A 19,979-nucleotide genomic window follows, 5' to 3' on the forward strand; every position below is an offset into this window, starting at 1 on the left:
TTTTTTTTCTGTGGCTCTATCCATTTCCTGAAGACTGGAAGGGGGGAGAAAAAGGGGGGACACTACGAGCGTCTCCTGGAGGCTGGTGACAATATACCAGGATCGGCACCCTGTATGTAACGCTTTAAAGCATACAAAGGAGACATATGCAATAGTCTCTTGAAACAATTATATGATCTCGGCAACCCTTTGATTTGACATATGGGGAGAATACAAGATGTCTAAACACTCCTGCTACCATAATTCCACTGAATCGCCTGAAGAAGCTGCGGAGCGAAACGCGTAGCAATTCTTTGGATATGTTTCCATTACCACTGAACCCTGCATATCTTAAACTGATAAGTTTGACCAAATATATAGTCTGAAAATAATTAAACATGTTATGCATATGGGTTCTTTCAATTCAGGAGTATACTGCCACATGGCTAATTATGTATATTTACATGATATTTTTTTATGAAACTTTTGAACAATAAATTTGTTTTTATACATACTTCTTAAAAATTGTATATCTTTTCTGAGATCAATCAGTGGATGCCACCAAAGTCCCATTCTCTATAGGTGGATGAAAATAATTTATTTTGCTCCCCCCTTCCAGTCTTCAATTATCTATTATTGGGATGTGGCACCACTATATCGAGATCATATCTCAAAGATTTTTGTATTCTATCCATTTCCTCTAACAAAGTAGCGTTTGGTGTCTGAGCAGCCAATGGCCAGGCTCAAGCACTGTCATGTGGGGTTGGGGCAAATGGTTTAATTCTGGTGTCCAAACTTTGTGATGCCATAGGCACATAGAAGGAAAGTATTCATAGAACAGGAGGCAGGCTATCAAGAGAAAAGTATTGCTTTAAAAAAAAAAGGGCCCCTAGAGGAACACTTCATATTTTCTTTATGGCTACATGGCAGCTAATTAGCAAACACATGACTTGTTTTAAGCAGCTCCAGCCGAGTAGCCCTCAGATTTCTTTACCAGAATCTACTAAAATGCAGGCAAAAGAGTGACAAATTATCCACCACCTATTAGGCTCTATTCACAAAGCTTTAGCATAAGGATAAATATCTTTATTTTAGCTATGCAACTGCATTTTTCAAATCTCATTAGTTGAAAATAACTGCCATTTATTTTTTCTAAAATAAGGATCCTTAGCTTTGTGACTTGAGCCTGTAGCTTGTATAAGCAGCAGTGCAGAGAGCGCAAAGGCCTAGTGCATTATCATTAGCACTTTATTAGGGATAAATGAGTACATACTCACAAAAGCAATGAATGTAACAGTGTTGTACATAAATTCCAGAGCCAGAAAGGTCTTCAATAAAATTAAATCCAATGTCATGCGGACATCGCAAACCATCTGACATGTTTTAGCGGCTATACCACCTTCTTCAGAGCAAAGAAGGGGTTGTGGTCTGAGGAATGGGATACAGTCACCCGATACGCATCAGCTGGTTTACGATGTTTGACTGATATTGGATTTTGTTGTGTTGAAGACCTTCCACCTCTTGAGTTTATGTACAACACTGTCACATTCATTGCTTTTGTGAGTATGCACTCCTTAATACCCTGCTAATGATAATGCACTACGCCTTTACGCACTTTGTTTTATCTTTTGTGTAGTTGCAAGATTCCTACACTGGTCGAGTCTGAGAATTGATGGTTACTACCTGTGGTTAGCAGTTGGTCTGGTCTTCTTTATGGAATCCCTTAGCACTGTGGTTTCAAGTCAGTATCCTGATAAACCAGCAGTGCAGGGGCAAACACTTTTCTTCTTCTGACATAATGGGCGTCCGCAAGGGGGGGTAAGGGGGGGGAAAGTGCCCCCTCCCCCAGGAAATTTCCTGGCCTGCTCCAAGAGGTGAATCTTTGGGGACCCTGCTCTAAAAGGGGATCTTTGGGAGACCTTGGCCTGGCCTGCTCTGAAGGGGATCTATGGGGACCCTGCTCTAAAGGGGGATCTATGAGGACCTTCTCCTGCTCTAAAGGAGATCTATGGGGACTCTGCTCTAAAGGGGGATTATGAGGACCCTGGCCTGCTCTAAAAAGGATCTATGGGGATCCTGGCCTGCTCTAAAGGGGGACATATTGGCTAAATATATAAATATTCTTTGCAGGGAGAGCCGGGAGTACCTGGTGGTGCAGGAAAACCTGGTAGCATGGGGGATAAAGGTGAAAAGGTAAGACTAAAGAGGGATCTATGGGGACCCTGGTCTGCTCTAAAGGGGATCTACGGGGGACCCTGGCCTTCTCTAAAGGGGGACCCTGGCTTGGCCTGATCTAAAGGGGATCTATGGGGACCCTGTCCTGCTCTCAAGGGGGATCTATGGGGGCAAAAAGGGGCAGAGCATGGGTGACCTTAAAATGATGCCCCCCCCCCCCCTGTAAAATGTTCTGCGGACACCCATGTCTGATATCAGACCACCAGGAATGAGCGGTGAACATTGCCATAGGCAATGAAGACACTGATAAGTTAGGTCCCAAGAGTTTTATTATATTTGATTGGATCATTGGGAATAATCTGTAGATGGCAGTGTAGGTAAAACTTGCAATTTTTACAGCTGCTAAAAATGGGGAAGCCTTAGGACAGAATGATGTTAATTCACAGAGAGGTAGAAACACCTGGAGATATGTTTTTAGGATTCTTCCTTGGTTCTGATAGGTTATATATATTTGAATAACTTATTATGGCAGGAGGCTTTTAGGTGGAAGTATTTTTTTTTTTGTTGGGGGTGAGCTTTTGCCATTAACTGCAGGCACATATCTACATCCTCTGTGCTGTCCTCCAAAGTTGATGAGTCCAGGTCCCCATTACTGCTGCATCCCTCCGCCACCATCATCTGTGCTGCCAGCTCTTCCGGTCCCGCGGCAACTGGGAGGCCACCAATGATGCAATTTCTGAGCAAGTGCACAGGCGTTTAATTGTTCCCAGCACCTGGCCCATTCCCAGCTTCTTACAGATGCCTGGGAGGAGCCGAGTGTGTATATTGCACAGCGAATGCGCCATTCAGTGTACACAGAAAATATATAAAAAAATTAAATAATTCCAAGAGAAAGAGGTAGGATTTATTTTGGGAGAAGAGACTTTGCTAACTCTTCTTCCAAAGATCCCAAAACCTTAGAATCCTTTTAATTTTTAAAGTTTAATTTAAGGTCAATTTACTTGATTTCCCAAATACAATTGGCTTTTTGGAACTGTTTTTTTTTTAAAAAGATTGCAAATATACTTTTTGCACTAGCTGTTGCATTTAAAAAAAAAATGTACAAAGTTAGGAAAATAACAGTTTGTTCTATTTCAGGTACTGTGTCAAAAAAATCATCATCAATATTAATTTTATCTCATTTACCTTGCGTACAACTGTTGGAGAAAGATGCTTTGAATTGGCATTCCGTAACAGAATTCTATTGTTAAATATCCTTCAACACCTCCCCTCCAATAAAGGGCCATGTTTCAAGGTGAACTGATAAATCGCTGAGTTGGCCCGTTTTCATGATTGTTTTTATTGGCTAATAATGGTTGCACAATTAATTCAAAGAGATACAAGTGAAACATGGTCGTTAAAAGGTAAGTTGTTTTTAATTAAAGTGAAATTGTGGGTAAAGCTAAATGGTGTTTCTTATTTGTACGAAGATGTCGTTTTCTGCTGCTTAATTATTTGCTTAGCTTGGAAATTTATAGATTGAAAGTGCTCTGTTGGCTGCTGCATTCAATGATCTTGGAGGTCAGTAGACTAAAGCAGGCCTTTCTTTAAAAAAAACAAGGTCTACTTATTACATCAGGACCCCACCTGTATATTAAATTGCCGCTTTAATTTGAAAAAATAAAAAAAATTAAAAATTATACTTACCTTACCTCCATCTTCTGCTTAGCAGTGAGTGACGTCACTGTCCTTCCAGGGAGATGCTGGGAACGCCAATCATCCCAAATCTTGTTTGAAGGTGAGCCAACACAGTGCAGGAGCATCTTCCTGTAAAAGGAAATACAAAATGGTGCAAGCTAATAGCATTAAACTTAAAGGTAGTCCATGGGGTAGCCATATAGGCTATCATAAAAGTCTTTTGTAATGAGACAAGAAGCAGTCAATACGCTCAGGGCCAGCCTAGTGGGGAGCGGAAGCTATCTTCAAACATGAAAGATACAAAGAGAGAAAACAGGCGCCTCTGAGTAAAGACTGTAGTATTTAACTGGCAAGATACATTAAAAACTTACATCAGGGTAAGTAAATGTAGGTAAGGTGGTGTGACGGTGTTCACCGTCACTGGAATTTAAGGACAGATGGGTGATGATTTGGATTGCTTCATATTTGTCAGCAAGGTCTCCATGTAGAAATATTGAGATTTGTTCCCATTTGCCATGAGGTCTGTGATTTCTGAGTGCTGTGTGTGTTACATATCTTTCAGTGTCAGAGAGGCTTTCCTTTTGTTTGTGTATTGGGAGGGAATGTGGATTGCCCTGTCTCATTGTTGAGTACTGATGACCTCCCATTGTTCTGTGTCTGGCTATTGTGTACATTGATTGCCCCCTGGGGGCTTCTGTCTCATTACACATAACAGTCCTTCTAATCCAGCTATCAGACCAATCCCTGCTGACTCATTTTCAAGTCCTCATTTGCATGGCTAAGGAGGACCTGAAGGAGAACTGCATGTACTTTGCAATTGACCAATGGGAAAGCGGTTGTTGGTTCGCGGGATGTTCCAAATTCTGTATAAAAGTGTGTTGTGTACTTCCAATAAAGGTCGTTCTGTTTGAACTTACATACAGCCTGCCTGGTGTTTGTTCTAATGGATTCCGAACGGCACATAGCTGTAGTTCGGATCCCGGAGCCTGGGATGAGCAAACCATCAGACGTTGCGATCTGCAAGCTGACTCACTGGTAGCAGAGGAGTGTCGGGAGAGCGGAAGCGAGCGAGCAAGGGTCTCGTTACAGGTGGGTCCTTCCGGCATCCATATACGGCATGGGATCACCGCTGGGGGTCCGTGTTCCTCTCAGTCATTCCTGTTCCTGTTCGGCAGGAAGTGGAGTGGTGCCACTGACATGGAACTGATGCTGGGACCCCAGGGTGGAGGGTCTTCTTGTAGGACCAGGGATCGTCAGTAGTCAAAAATAACTCTCCCTCACCCTGGCTTAGGCATCATTGGTGGAAGCCTGGGGTAAGTTAAGTATATATATCGTAATCGTAAAGTACAGGACACAGGCTGGGTATTCATAAACCCTGGGTTATAGGCTGATGCCTTTAGGTGATTAGAAGGTAGCAGCCTATAAGCCGCAGTGTATGAATATTAGGCCTGCGTCTTATACTTTACCCCAACATATGAAATCTACATGAAAGGTTGCCCTGATTCCTGGTTTTCCAGGAACATGAACAGGCTTATGGCTCAATAATGAGAAACACTGTTATTCAATCGTCAAGAGTCTAGAGAGCATATTGAAGTACAGAAAGGAGCACCAGACCAAAATCAGATCAAAGAGTCCATGATTATTTTAACTGTTGGTAAAAAAAGTAAAATAAGAAGAGCAAACATGCTTCAGGAGCAACAACACTCCATCAGAACTCAACACATGGTAAAACTTAGATGGACTTTAGAGAAAACATGGAGCTCTGTCAAGTTGTTATTGTATGATTAGTGTTCAATATTGGAGTCCATCCAAGTTGTATCCTGTGTTGAGCCCTGATGAAGGGGGAGTGAAATTGCCTCCAAAATGAGTTGGCTGTTTTTATATGACATTTTTTACCAGCAATTACAATTATTCTGGACTCTCTCATCCAGTTTTGGTCTGGCATTTCTTTCTTTATTTCTAGAATTTGAGCTACTCTTGGATGCCCATCCTGGGAAGCTTTGCTGTGTGGAAGCCGCCTTGCCAGGGCTATTGAGTTTATTTGAGGTTGACTACACATGCAAGTCTAAATGTTCTCAGAACCTATTTGAGTATGTTGTTCTTGGGGACAGAATATTAAGGTAGGACATTGAGAGTTAAGCAACTGTAAGTAGTCCTTGACTCTTGACATAAAAGCTAAACGAATGTCAATAACTATGGGCCTCTGGACTTTCAAAAGCCAGGAGACAGCATTTGAAGGTTTGGAACTGAAAGTTAAGGAGCCATAAAATCTCAGGTGACCTCTTACCAGCTTGAAGGAAAGCTAAATTGTGGAGAAGATATGAACCCAATCAAAGCAAAGGCCTAAGTACTGATATTGTTGCAGAAACCCAGCCATGACTGGTTCTCTTGAAGCTTTTTAATTTTTACATCCATAAACCAAAACATAGGTCTGAAAGTAAAAAGTTTTCCAGAAGTGCAGCAGAAGTACAAGGAGAATTGAGTGATACTGTCCACCTGTAGGCAGCATAGCATTAGGATGATGTACTCCTCGCCTGTGCTATCTCCTCGACAACAGGGGCTTAAATTTCCAAGCCGAGGTCTTAGCGTATCCCTCGGCAAACATTTAGATAAAAAATGGCGGGCCAAGACTATGGCGTGATTCATGACGGGTCCATGTGCGATTCCGCTGTGTCGCCTTCCCCTTTTATTGTTTACCATTGGCTGTTAACAAAGGTAATTATCATACAGTTGCGCGATGGAAAAAAAGAAAACATGACTAAATTATGACGGAGTCGGCATAGCCGTCTCTTAAAAGTGACTTGCAAGGAAACAACTGCACAATTAGGCCATAAATTCACTTAAATGAAGTTGTCTGAGAAAATGGTACCTGTGCGCCAGTGTTCTCAAAGAGATAACTAGAGTTAATAGGCTCGGTGAGCGAAGACCGAGGACCGTCTCGCGTAAGAAAAAAAAGAAAAAAACCCAAGTTTTGTTCTTTGTCATAAACCACTTGTTCTTTATAAAAACAAAAAAGCTCAGCATAGGCCCATTAACTTTGCCTTTTGTCACGGCGCGGACGATACAAAAGCATCCATTCTGGCCAACGTCGACGGGATGCTTTGCTTGCTTGAATGCAATTTTCGACTCGAAAACGAAGGCCCTTTTTTTTTTTTTTTCTTTCCCCTTTCGAAACAAAAGGCCGTAACATTTACATGACAAAGCTGTGAACGGGAATAGAAAAGGATTTATGGTGATTCAAAATATAACATTTGTATTTGGGGATGAAGAAGTGAGAGCATTCCACAGAAATGTTTAATAATTCATCGGAGAGAAGGAGCTACAGAGAAACACATTAGTGTGTCCCCTCTAAATCTCCTTCAGCCTCTTGTAAAGACATATAGATGCTGTTATTTATTTATTTTATATTTGTTCTGTCTTATTCCAGGTAGCGTTGTCTTTTTCCCGATGGGGGACTCTTCAGGTGATGGCAGGTTTCTAGAGTCTAAGATATAAAACACAGTAACATTATATCTTCATAGTTTTTGTTATTTTTGAAATCTTTTAAAGCAATTTCAATTCTTAAATAAGACATAACCCAAAGTAATAAAATACTCCCCTATCTTGACACGCGCTCCGTTATGAAATCACCCCTCCCGAAGTCTGCTCGGAAACTGAAACTTCAGTGTCCTGTTCTACCTGGCTCCTCCTGCTGACCTCGAGGTCACTAATGGCCAGCAGGAGGAGCCAGGGAGCATGGCAGGGACCCAGAAGTAAAGATGTGCTGGACAATACCTGGTTTAGGCTTGGGGTGGGTTTGCTGAGTTTGCGTGCCGAAAACCAAACTCCATTGAATGTGAGTCAAATATTAGGAGGATGACACTCTAGGAAAGGTGAGTCACCCAAAAGATTTTGGAGGGCAATTCCACAGCAATAGAGTAGAATTGCCCAAACTCCATTGAAATCACTGTGAGCCAAATGTTTGAAGCATGACACTTTACGAAAGGCCAGTTACCCAAAAGAGTTTGGAAGACAATTTCACAGCAATGGAGCAGAATCGCCAAAACTCCATTGAAATGAATGTCAGCCATTAGTTCGGAGGATGACACTCTAGGAAAGGTCAGTTACACAAAAGATTTTGGAGGACAATTCCACAGCAATAGAGTAGAATAGCCCAAACTCCATTGAAATCGATGTGAGACAAATATTAGGAGGATGACACTCTAGGAAAGGTGAGTCACCTAAAAGATTTTGGAGGGGAATTCCACAGCAATAGAGCAGAATTGCCCAAACTCCATTGAAATCACTGTGAGCCAAATGTTTGAAGGATGACACTCTACGAAAGGCCAGTTACCCAAAAGAGTTTGGAAGACAATTTCACAGCAATGGAACAAAACCGCCTAAACTCTTTTGAAATCAATGTCAGCCAATTGTTCAGGGGATGACACTCTAGGAAAGGTCAGTTACCCAAAAGATTTTGGAGGACAATTCCACAGCAATAGAGTAGAATCGTCCAAACTCCATTGAAATCGATGTGAGACAAATATTAGGAGGGTGACACTCTAGGAAAGGTCAGTTACCCAAAAGATTTTGGGGGACAATTATACAGTAATGGAGAAGAATTGCCCAAACTCCATTGAAATCAATGTGAGCCAAATGTTAGGAGAATGACACTCTAGGAAAGGCATCCGAGCAGAATTTAGAGGCATAGGCAACAGAAAAGATATTTAATTTTTTCTTTATATGTACATATTTTTTTTTTTTATTGAAATTAGTGATAGGGTCATTTTAAAGAGAAAGTGCTTTGCCCTTGCAGGACAAAAGTCACAGGTTCACTTTAAAGCCTAATTAATCCTTCTTGATTTATGACTCTAATGCAGTCAAGCCTTGTTTTACTGTACTTTTATTTATTTTTTTAGCTAAGTGCTAAAACCCAATGCTTCCAACACACAGGAGAGTCGGAATGCTGCTCTCACACACAGGGCTGGGACATGGGGTGGGAAGGAGGGGCAGCTGCTGTGGGCGCTTTTGGTGGAGATGGGTGCTAACCTCGCCCAGATCATGGCTGGTAACCAGAGGCCACAGCTTCATGTCTGCTCTGACATGCCCACTTTTGTAGGCACAAGAGTGGGCACAGCTACATTCCAGTAAACGGTTGGCCATGCACATGCAGTGTACACTCTGCCAAGCATAAGCAATCTTCCAGCAAGTGATTGGCCATGTGTGTGCAGTGCACACTCCATGCCAACTATGGACAAATGGTGAAAGAGTTTAGAGAATGGGCGCAGGGTGGTTTCACCCATTCTATGCCATGTATTAGCAGCGTCAGAGGGGTGGACCTTTTTTATTCCTGCCTTGGTTACTGGTTGAACCTGTCCTGGTGCTTCTCACACACAATCAGTGGCCCTACTCTCTTGTGGTCCATTGATCTCCACTGAACACCATTCTAATCAAAATTCCTCCAGCTTCCTGTCACTGTGCAATGCTGTTGATCAAAGTAGGATTCAGAGGAGCGTGTCATAATTTTTAACCATTACTTCAGCACTTAGCAGATAAAATAATGTAAAAAAAAAAAGCAAATTGTTGTATATGTAGACTGCATTACAGAAATATATTAAGACTACTCATTTGGGCTTTAATGGCAGCCCACTAACTGCACATATTTACCTACACTCTGCCCCCCACAATTACGTTCAGCCATTACCAGCGAAGAGGTATATATACAGTGTCATGAGTCTTGGACCTGTATTACCAGAGTATGGCTTCCAATGGAGGTGCGACAGTGGTGTGCGGTTTACTGGGATGACACTATAATGCCCCATGTTACTGGTCTGGATATGTGGATGTTTCCTTAAGACAGGTGTTGTTCCTAAGATGTCTCTACTCACCAGGGACCTTTCCCTGCACTATGAACGTTCCCTCATTAGTGAGATCTCGGTCCCAGACCTACCACCCGAATGACACGGGTGCCCTATTATATAAGGTCCCACACCAAGATGGCCACTGGAGATATTGAGAGGTTGCAATGTCCAATCAGACAGCTGGCTCCTCTGAGATACTGACAGAGCCCCTAGAGGGACAATTCTCCTAACAGACTGTACTAATGACACAGTGCCACCTACAGAATGGAGGGGGGCCTGCACCTGTCTACAAGCTACAACATTGAAACGGGCATGTACACCTAGTGCCCCTGCCACTCTGTCTCCTCAGGTCTGAGCCTGCCTTGTCTTGCCCTAGAATCATCCCAGCTCCTATATATCTTTTTAAAAAGCCGTGGTGAGACGTCTCAGATTAATAAGAGGACCCATAGCTTGTGGTATCTCGTATCTCTCTGCTGTACACTGATAATTCTGTTCAAATTGTACTCTGACATGATAAATAGATTTTACACCAATAGAGATTAGATTTAATTTTCTGATTTTGGAGTATTCAATATGCTGTTTTGCATCTGTATTCAGAGGCAATGGATTTTATCTCAGTGTGTTTTTTTTTTTTCCACGTTTCAACTGCGTGATCCTCTGGGGTCACATCATATTTTTGTGCCGAGCTGAAGACTCCCCGGTACGTCAGATGTGGAGCTCGCACAATAAATCACCCCGCTCGTACATTAGATCAGGTAATCTCTATAATTACATAGATTATCTGATTTTGGTAATTGCTAGGAAGGGCGAAAAGCGAGACAGAAATTCCTTTTTTTTTAACTGTCAATAACCTCTAATCTTCTGAAAATGATTTTGGCACTTTGTCCTTTGCATGAGAATACTTTGATAAATGTTTGTATTATTGATATTTTAGGAGAGCTCCTTCACACTCGAACTAGTGTGGAATCGAAAGATGCCCCTCACTCTCCCAGAGTGGATTCGCCCCCTTCTAGGTGAAGCATGCACAGAAAAAAAAAGGATTTAAAGCTAAACATACATATAAAATACATATAATGGAGCTGTTTTAGCTTAAGTTGTAGTTATGTTCATCCAATCTTGAGATCTACACAGCTCTGCCACACAGCCCTGCCTTGCACTGCAGGGGACCTGATTTGTCTCTGTTGCAATTAAGTAACATTTACAGATCTTCCCCAAGCCTGTGATTGGACAGTAAAAACAGAAGCAGAAGATTGATGAACCTACTCTCCTTCACTCTGCTCCCTCGTCCTATCAGCAATTTCCTCTTAGCAATTAACCTATCAGGGTTTTAAAAAAGAGTTCCAGGTATGGCATGTCCAGCTTGGACCAATGTAACTATGCATATACCACATCTGTGGGGTCCCCCTAGAAGTTGGAAATCAATGTAGTAAGTAGACACACCGCTTCTATACCGTTACTACAGTGATCTCCACTAGCTTTTGAGTTCCATGTTCCATGGCTGCCCTGCTGCATTCTAAACACAAGAGGTTGACTGCTTGATACGGCACTAATTAAAGAATGCTTTGCATTTTTTCAATGAAGGCAAAGCATTCTCTGATTGGACAAGGTGGAGAGAGTAATGTCATCCCCTTACATGGGAACTGGAAGCTAGTGGAGATCACTGGAGAAAGGGTGTCTACTAGAGCCTACTCTACTACAATGGTTTCCAGAGTCTAGAGAAGTGGTTTCCAAACTGTGGCCTGGGGGCCAAATGTTGCTTTGCTGGCCTTTATCCAGCCCCTGAGGCCATATTCCTGCCACTGACACCAACAATGGGGCACTATTCATCCCACTGACAGACACCAACGTTTGGGAATAATTTCTCCCACTGACACCATTGATGGGGCAGAATTCCTCCAACTTACTCTAATGATGGGTCATAATTCCTCCCACTGACACCAATGATGGGGCACTATTCATCCCACTGACACCAACAATGGGTCATTATTCCTCCGCTGACACTAATGATGGGTCATAATTCCTCCTGCTGACATTAATGATGGGGCACTATTCCTCCCACTGACACTAATGGTGGGGCACTATTACTCCCACTGACACCAATGATGGGGCATTATTGCTCCCACTGACACCAGTGATGGGACACTTTTCCTCCCACTGACACCAATGATGGGGCACTATTCCTCCCACTGACACCAATGATGGGGCACTATTGCTCCCACTGTCACCAATGATGGGGCACTATTCCTCCCACTGACACCAATAATGGGGCACTGTTCCTCCCACTGACACCAATGATGGGGCACTATTGCTCCCACTAACACCAACAATGGGTTCTCCCACTGACACCAGCGATGGGACACTTTTCCTCCCACTGACACCAATGGTGGGGCACTATTCTCCCACTGACACCAATGATAGGGCACTATTTCTCCCACTGACACCAATGATAGGGCATAGTTTACTCCCAATGGCCACAGCCTGGCCCCCCTAAAGTCTGAAGGACAGTAAACTGGCGCTTTGTTTAGAAGGTTTGGAGATCCCTATTATAGAGGGATCCCACGGGTATGATGCAAACTAGACCAATGCAACTATGTAATAAAATGCTATACCTGAAATTCTATCCAACACGGAAAAAAAAAACGTTGCCTATACATATACATCATGCAGCTCTACTTTTAGAATTGCACTAGGGCAGTGATGGCAAACCATGGCCCCCCAGATGTTTTGGAACTACATTTCCCATGATGCTCATGTGCTCTGCAGTGTAGTTGAGCATCATGGGAAATGTAGTTCCGAAACATCTGGGGTGCCAGGGTTCGCCATCACTGCCCTAGGGGGATAGGAAATAACCTCTTTCATATTGAGATTATTGAAAATGTGGGCATTAAAATTTCAATATCAGCCAAGCATTCTATAAACTTCTAAAAAAAAAACCTCATTCTTTTAGAATGTTACTTTGGGCAGCCAGATCATCCTAAACCTGGAGGCGGAAGCGTGTGGCTATATTTTCAGCATAATTACAATTATCTTGTATATGCAATGGGTAGATTGTCCAAAACACGAGAAGCAAAATGTTTTGGAGACCATCCCCATTCCCACCTACAGTCGTTTTTTTATTTTCAAATAGCGCAGCCAAAGAAAGAGCAGAATTCGGTAAAAATACTTTTTACTTACATTTTCCTGAATTCTGTGTTTTCTGCAGAACTGACCTTTAACACATCTTGTTTGTCCTGCCTCAGATCCGAATAGAAAACAACAGCCAACACTAACAATATGGTCACAACATAATCTTACTTTATAATGAGGTATTGTGTTTTTTAGGGTAATTTCGCTCTAGAACAGAAGGCTTTGCAGGATTTGGATCGCAGCTGACGCAAGTCACGGGCCAAATGTACGACGATTAAGCAAATTTGGTCTGTTTTTGGAAAACTTCTGTTACTTTGGGCAAACGGCTCCGACCCTCCGCTGTGGTACAGGGGACGACATTAATGGAGAACAGCGGTTAAAAAAAATGTCTTTTATTCCATGATTAACTTAAAACGCCAGGCTTCATTTATGCTTTAATTGGGGCTATGCAAAACAGCCTGGAATAATTTCATTTGAAAGGTCCAGAGCTGCAATGGTCTGGAGCTATTGGAATCAAAAAGGCATTTTAGAAATGGTAAGATTATTCCTGATAAATAAAGTTATTTTTTTGCCTAGTTTGCTAATAAGTTGTTTGTTCGGTGGAGCGGTAAAAAGAGGCGTTGCCCAGTGGCATCTTAAGAGCATTATAGGCCCCCGGGCAATGCAGTGCCCTGGGGCCCCGCCTACACAATCACCCACGAGAATAAAAATGCAAATCATCGATAAGGCGATATTTATGGGTACAGCAGTGCCAGGCTAATGACAGCTTCCAAGTTGGGGGGCTGGATCCGGTGAACACACACACACACAGACGGGAGTCAGACTCGATTGTCCTGTATGTGCCTGTTCCCGTTGAGGCGGACAGGCATTCCTGCAGTTGCGGGGGCTCCCACTCCATGGCCCAAGTGGCCTGACAGCAGTGCAGGGCCGACGGGCGCTTGCCACCTGCTAAGTTAAGCGGTGGAATGCATACAGGAATCAGGACTAATGCTTGACTGGGGCTGGGTCGCTGGGCTTGTGGGGTCCCCCAGGCAAGTGGGGCCCCCGGGCAACTGCCCAGCATGCCCATTCAGTAAGATGGCCCTGGCGTTGCCAAGAACAGGCATTCAGAGCCTGGCAAAATTTCAAAAAATTGAATTATTGGCTGTTAAGACCCAATAGACATATTTTCATACAGTCCTGGTCTTTGTAAATTGACCCCGATAGAGTAGTGGAGTCCACATGTAGGTTGATTTTTTTTTTTTGCCTTCTTCTGGATCAACTGTGGATATAGGATTGTGTATATGGAGGTTTTCTTTATGTTTTTTCTTTTTTTTTCTATTGGTGGAACTAGATCAGGGAGACTCCAAACCTCCTCAAAAAAAGGCCAGTTTACTGTCCTTCAGACTTTATGGAGGCCGGACTGTGCCCAGTGAGAGTAATCAATATGTGATCTTTGGTTATAGGTGAAGAGATAGTTTGTGTCGGAGGAATAGTACCCCATTTTTGTTGTCAGTGAAAGAATTTATGCCCCATTGTTGGTGTCAGTGGCAGGAATAATGCTTCAAGGACCTGATAAAGGCAAGCAAAGGGCCGCATCCGGGCCCAAGGCCGCAGTTTGGAGACCACTGAACTAGATTGACCTGTGTCTATTTTCAACCATATTTACTAAAGCTAGAGAGGGCAAAATTAGTCACAATTCTGCAGAGAAACCAATCAGCTTCTAGCCTCAGCTTGTTCAATTAACCAAAAGATATATTTTGTATCCCGCGCAATGGAAAATATATCTTGTTGTTGTTAGTGGAGTTCCTGCCGGCCCGGTCTACTTCCCACACTATGGGAAGTGTAGCAGACAAATAAGATGTATGTGTAGCCCTACACATACATCTTATTTATCTGTTCAATTAACCACTTGCCGACCAGCCGCCGCCTATATACGGCGGCAGGTTACCCGCAAATCGCCTTACCTGTACGGTGGTTTGCAAAAGCGATCCTGGGGGTGCGCCCCTGGAGACAGGCGCCCACCCCCATTCACCACAGGGGAAGCTGATGCATGGGGCCTACGGCCGTGATTGCCGCCGGGCACCCGCGATTGCTCCCTGTGGAGAGATAATGGCAGTCTGCTGATGTAAACACAGCGGACCATTGTTCTCTCAGTAATCAACACAGGGCTCCTGTGTTCCTCCTATTTAGAAACACAGGCCCCCCTGTTGATTCCACAAGCCCACCCCCTCACAGTTAGAAAACACCCCCCCTAGGCTCACATTGATCACCCCTGGTGTTAACCCCTTCCCTGCCAGTGTCATTACTACAGTCACAGTGCATATTTATAGCACTGATTACTGTAGTAATGTCACTGGTCCCCCCCAAAAGTGACAAAAATGTCAGTTAGGGGTCCGATCTGTCCGCCTCAATGTTGCAGCCCCGCTAAAAATCGCAGATCGCCGCCATTACTAGTGAAGAAAAATAAATAAATAAAAATGACATAAATCTTTCCCCTAGTTTGTAGACGCGATAACTTTTGCGCAAACCAATCAATATACGCTTATTGGGATTTTTTTTTACCAAAAATATGTAGCAGAATACAAATTGGCCTAAATTTATGAAAAAATTAGATTTTTAATTTTTATTGGGAATTTTATATAGCAGAAAGTAAAAAATATTGTTTTTGTTTTCAGAATTGTCGCTTTTTTTTTTGTTTATAACGCAAAAAAAAAAAATCGCACAGATGATCAAATACCACCAAAAGAAAGCTCTATTTGTGGGAAAAAAAAAAGGACATCAATTTTATTTGGGTACAGCATCGCACGACCGTGCAAATGTCAGTTAAAGTAACGCAGTGCCGAATCGCAAAAAATGGCCTGGTCATTAAGGGGGAAAATCTTCCGGTCCAGAAGTGGTTAAGCTTTAGCAATAAAACCTGGAAGCTGATTGGTTTCTCTGCAGGATTGTGACCAATTTTGCCCTCTCTAGCTTAAGTAAATAAACCCCTATGTAACCGTGTAACATAGATCAATCAAAATTCAGCTTCTTATGTTTCTCCAATTAATGTCAAGTATTTTGTTTTGCTGCTAGAGATTGCATAATTGCTATATTGTCCATTGAGGGACACAGGACTGTAGAAAGTGGGTTAAACTGCTGCCTCCAGGAGGCAGTATAAGGCACAAGGCTTTTACTACAGTCCTGTGTTCCTCAATTGATTTCAAGAAACAGTTTTATGTGCTTTCAAAGTATATTTTCATACATATTTACTATTATACCTTTGGTGGATTCCAAAACTGGAGTTTCTGTAGTCAGTAGCAGTTGCGGCCCATCCATTGGGGGCGCAGGGGCACCGCGCCCCTATCCATGCATCCGGCCCCCTAATCCAGTGGTCCTCAACTCTGGTCCTCAGGGCCCACTAACAGGCCAGATTTTAAGTATTACCTTGGGGAGATGCAGACTAGAGTACTGCAATCACTGAGCAGCAAATGATATCACCTGGGATGTATTTCAGTTATCTTGCATATCTGGCCTGTTAGTGGGCCCTGTAGGCCAGGGTTGAGGACCACTGTCCTAATCTACATGCAGGGCGCCTGATGAATGGATTCCTATAGGGGATTTTTTTTTTTTTTGAAGCACATGATTAGAGCCAGAGGCTCTAATAGGCTTCAAAAAAGGGTGGGCTCGGGGCACAGAGCACTGCGCCCTGAGCCCACCCAGTTGTACGACAACAGCAAATGAATATTCGCTATTATCACACTGATTTTCCTCCCAGCCATTCAGGAAGCGGGTCGTGAGACCCCTTTACTGATTGGCTGAAAAGAGAAGCAATTTTACTGGCCATTGGCCAGGAAGAGGGAGGAGACCTACGGCCGGAGGAGACTCACAGCTGCTTGGGGAAGGAGCAGGTAAGGATGCCGGCTGTCCAGCATGATAGCCAGCCATCTATCCCGCCGGGGGGGGGGTGTTGGTTTTGCTGCCCCCCCAAATTTTCACCAATCAAAAATCACTTTGTTCACAAACAGATTGTGTCTTGTTACAAAGTTTCTTGTGACTTGTTACAAAGTTACAGTGTGCAATCTGAGTGAGCAATGGGAAGATGGAATGCCCTCCGTCTTGCAGCAGACTGATGACATCATCTCAGCCTAGCCTAATGACTTTGGCTAGGCTGAGATTATGTCATCAGTCTGCTGCAAGTCATTAGACTAGAGGGATGGCTTTTTAATGATAAAAGTGTGACTTTTTGGTTTTTAAAGTATAAGATTGCATATTGTGACACGTCAGGAATTAATTCACGCAGGTTTGTTAACTCACAGTTAATAGTCTACTTTAATAAATGTATTTATTTTTTTTCATTGGTGGATAGGTAGCGCCGCCCGACCAAAGCTGAATATTGTTAACCTCTACTAATATCGGAATGTTCATTTGGATATGTGACATTTATCCTACACATGCAGCATTATTAGGAAATTACATGTGAAGTGCCTAGGACGTATTACCCACAATCTGTCTCACCTTTGTGAAGTGTAATCAAAACCGGGATGGTTTGCCAACGGCAACAAAAAAAAATAAAAAAAAATGCTTACAGGTTGATGGGGCACTGATGAAATTGGCAAACTAACCGCTAATAAAACACTGAATGGGTTCTTCATCCAAACCGGTAATCTTTTTTAGCTTGGTAAGCCAAGGCGCTGCCAGTTTACCATGGCAACAAAGGCCATGGGTCATGATTAATATTCAGCCCGTACAACACTTGTGGGCATCATATTAGCGCTTGGCAATCTGTTCTGTTTACCGGAGTTTTGTTTTAAAACTGAGCTGAATTACCAAGGTCCTTCCACTTTATAGCTGGATGCATAAATAACACGTGGCAATGGAGGAAATAATGGGGCATTGTGGGTCATTTATAGCTCAGTATGCTGATGGCAGCAAATGGGCTAATTGTTTGTTACAGGCCTAGGATGGTGGATAACGATATATTTATTAACTGTATATACTCAATATGGTAGGCCAAAGAACATTGATGACATCTAAAGCATTGTGTTCCACAATATCTAGACATCTGTCAATGTACTGCATTTAGATCAATCAAAGATGAGCCATTTGGTTAGTGACTACATTTTGCTAATTAAAGGGTAACTGCCCTTTTTTTTTTTAATCCACATGCTGTTACAGTTTAGTAATGCCCAGTGACTTTGCGTGTATAAGCTCCTATTTCTGCCTTTTCTTTCCCTGGGGTTGGAGAGCTGGCATTGCTTGCTTAGGCTAGTGTAGCACTACTCCTGTGGGAGCTGCTGGATGCGGATTCCCCTGGGTTACCCATAGCAACAACTTAGTAATTCAAAGTACTTTAAGTGTTTGGCTCAATCAGAAAACAGTCCAGGGGATTGGGTTTTTGTTGTTTTTTTGTAGAACTTGGATAGGAGAAGGGATGAGTGGGATACTCCAACTGGATGAACTATGCACAATTTTAGGACTTCTAACTATGCTGAGTGCAGCAAGGCCACTGCTTCACCTTGCTACTGAGAGGAAGTGTTTGATAAGGGAACTGTAAAGTGAATTACTCTTCAGTTCCCCCCCGCTTGGCACCCCCTTTACCCATACTCTTCAGGGTTCTACTTGGCCCTCCCTTTACACTTGCATACTGTGTGAGCTGACCTTCTATCCTCTGGCTTCACTGGAGTGGTCCCCCTTTCTGGGCAGACCCCTTGGCAAGCCCCCTGGTACTCACGAACACTGTTTTTCCCAGGTGACTCTGCCAGCAGCTCAACCGTCAGCTTTCCCGGATACTTCAGGCTCAGCTCCACACCTGGTTCACTAGGCCGACTGCCTGTGACCACCCTCCTCTGACTGCAGGAGAAGAGACAGCCGTCACCCTCCCCCTGGGACTCTGCTTCCTACCAAAGACGCCTTGTAACATGTACCATTGGCTTTTATGAGCAATCCCAGGATGCACTGCGGTTGGGCCCTCCCACTGGGACTGTCACAAAAGCCTAGCTGTATGGCTGGGTTTCCTCCACTGTCCAACAGGCTCCCCTATTGGATACAGTGAAGACACTCCCTCAGACCTAGTGAATCACATATGGACACATGCAACAGGCAAAAATAACAGATCAGGCTCCCCTGATAAGCAGATGGAGCATAATAATGCTTTTAACCTCGCACCTATCTAGGAGGGTGCTACACTAGTATGAACATTGCTCTGTTTACATTCAGCCCGTCTGCTGCCTGCACGGTAGCTGTAATGTAAGATTGAGAACTCGTAAAGGCAAAGGGGCTGCTCACTTTGAAGGGAATTTCCTTAGCCTAGTGTAGAGTTTCTCAACCTTTTTATTTTATTCAAGGCACCCTTTAAAATTTACGGACAATCTTGAGGCAGCCTTTAAAAATCATGGACAGTCTTGAGGCACCCTATTCTAAAATGTAAAGACTATTCCAATAGTTTTTTGAATAATGCAGCAACATCAACAAGTCCAAGTAGGACACCCAACATTAGAGGTGATTTATTCTTCCAAAGCAAATATACTTTTTCACACTGGTACTGACTAGTATTCCAATGTTTCTCTTCTCCCTCAGTTTTTCTCCATCACTCACCTAATGTGACCCCACAACTGAAGGAGTGGGGCAGGGTAGGGGCAAACAAGGATGCTATTCAGGCGACTGACATTCTCCTTAACAGCTGATGATGCCATTGGTTGTTAGGACACCGGCAGCTAAAATATTGTAATGGTGAACATTGAAAAGCTGTGACTTTGTGCAACTAAAAGGCAGGCTTCATCCACACGCCAGCTAGTATACAATTTTTGGGGAATTTTTAGGCATTTTGCCAAGGCACCCCTGAATATACCTCAAGGCACCCCAGGGTACCTGGGCACACTGGTTGAAAAAGGCAGGCCTAGTGAATGAGGTGAAGTTCTGCTGATTTCAATCCTGGAATCAAGTGCACCAAGCTAAATGTAAATTCCCTTGCAAAGTGCAATCTTCCTTAAAAATGAACAGCCCCAATGGGTCTGTTTGGCTAAATGTCTTTACTGCCAGGAGCTAAACATGATTACTTCTCTGCTTCAGTGCACTTGTGTAATCACTGGAGATCACAAACTGCTAGAAGCAGGCAGCTTTCCCGCATAAGTCTAGCTAAGCCCTGTTCCAGACAGCCAATGGCGGAATGAAGAGCAGTCATCTACAGCCATTTCTCATTCAGCCCTGGTATGAAAACTTGAG

At 43.2% G+C, this 19,979-nt stretch overlaps 1 protein-coding gene across 9 annotated transcripts in view; it reads left to right on the forward strand.

The window, feature by feature from the left end:
- The window catches only part of CAMTA1 (calmodulin binding transcription activator 1), a 2,131,086-nt gene that overhangs the window by 283,822 nt on the left and 1,827,285 nt on the right, over positions 1–19,979 (forward strand). The window lies entirely within an intron of this gene.

This window comes from Pelophylax lessonae (assembly GCF_965119305.1).
Source record: "Pelophylax lessonae genome assembly, chromosome: 12".
Taxonomy (NCBI): domain Eukaryota; kingdom Metazoa; phylum Chordata; class Amphibia; order Anura; family Ranidae; genus Pelophylax; species Pelophylax lessonae.